Source organism: Arachis stenosperma, chromosome 6 (genome assembly GCF_014773155.1).
Source record: "Arachis stenosperma cultivar V10309 chromosome 6, arast.V10309.gnm1.PFL2, whole genome shotgun sequence".
Classification (NCBI taxonomy): domain Eukaryota; kingdom Viridiplantae; phylum Streptophyta; class Magnoliopsida; order Fabales; family Fabaceae; genus Arachis; species Arachis stenosperma.
The window spans coordinates 95,170,781-95,172,241 of NC_080382.1; the positions used below are offsets into that span (position 1 = coordinate 95,170,781).

General features: G+C 35.0%; 1 non-coding gene across 1 annotated transcript; it reads right to left on the bottom strand.

The window, feature by feature from the left end:
• Positions 1–1,357: 1,357 nt before the first annotated feature.
• LOC130938565 (small nucleolar RNA R71) lies at positions 1,358–1,461 on the bottom strand. Its single transcript, XR_009069726.1, has one exon. It is a non-coding gene; the product is annotated as a small nucleolar RNA R71 (small nucleolar RNA).

Here is a 1,461-nt window from a genome sequence, read left to right on the forward strand (position 1 = left end):
AACTGGCGTTTAAACGCCAGCCAGGGTGCCTGGCTGGGTGTTTAGCGCCCAAAAGGGTAGAGTTTTGGGTGTTAAACGCCAGAATGGATACCATTCTGGGCGTTTAACGCTAGGATGGCACAAGAGGGAAGATTTTATTTTTAATTCAGATTTTTTTCAAGTTTCCATAATTTTTCAAAATCAATTCTTTTTCAAATCATATCTTTTCAATCATATATTTTCAAAATCAATTTCTTTCCATCTTCAAAAATACTCGCTAATAATTAATGATTTGATCCAACATTTCAAGTATGTTGCCTTTTCTGTTGAGAAAGGTTTAATGTCTGAATCATATCTTTTAAATTTCTTGTTAACCAAGTCATTAATTTTTCAAAATCAAATCTTTTTAAATTGTTTTTCAAATCATTTATTCTCAATCATATCTTTTTAAAACTATATCTTTTCAATCATATCTTTTTATCACATTTTTTTTAAAATTAATTTTTCAATCGTATCTTTTTGATTTCTAATTTCAAAATCTTTTTCAATTTCACTTTATTTCTTTCCCAATCTTATTTTTCGAAAATCATTTACCATTTCTTAAAATTTCTTTTAATTAATTCACTTTAATTTTCGAAAATTTCTTCCCCTCTTCTCACATCCTTCTATTTATGGACTAACACTCCTCCTCAATGCACAATTCGAACTCTATCTCTCTTGATAAGTTCGAATTCTTCTACCTCTTCCTTCTATTTTTCTTTTCCTCTGACACCTCAAGGAATCTCTATACTGTGACATAGAGGATTCCATATTTTCTTGTTCTCTTCTCTTTCATATGAGCAGGAACAAAGACAAAAGCATTCTTGTTGAGGCTGACCCTGAACCTGAAAGGACCTTGAAGCGAAAGCTAAGAGAAGCTAAAGCACTACTCTCTGTAGAGGACCTAATAGAAATCTTCAAACAAGAAGAAGACATGGCAGCCGAAAACAACAACAATGCCAACAATGCAAGGAAGGTGCTGGGTGACTTTACTGCACCTACTCCCGACTTCTATGGGAGAAGCATTTCTATCCCTGCCATTAGAGCAAAAAACTTTGAGCTTAAGCCTCAATTAGTTTCTCTAATGCAACAGAATTGCAAGTTCCATGGACTTCCATTGGAAGATCCTCATCAGTTTTTAGCTGAATTCTTGCAAATCTGTGACACTGTCAAGACCAATGGGGTTGACCCTGAGGTCTACAGACTTGTGCTATTCCCTTTTGCTGAAAGAGACAGAGCTAGGATATGGTTGGACTCACAACCTAAAGAAAGCCTGAACTCTTGGAAAAAGCTAGTCAATGCCTTCTTGGCAAAGTTTTTTCCACCTCAAAAATTGAGTAAGCTCAGAGTGGAAGTCCAAACCTTCAGATAGAAGGAAGGTGAATCCCTCTATGAAGCTTGGGAAAGATATAAACAATTGATCAGAAAGTGTCCTTCTGACAT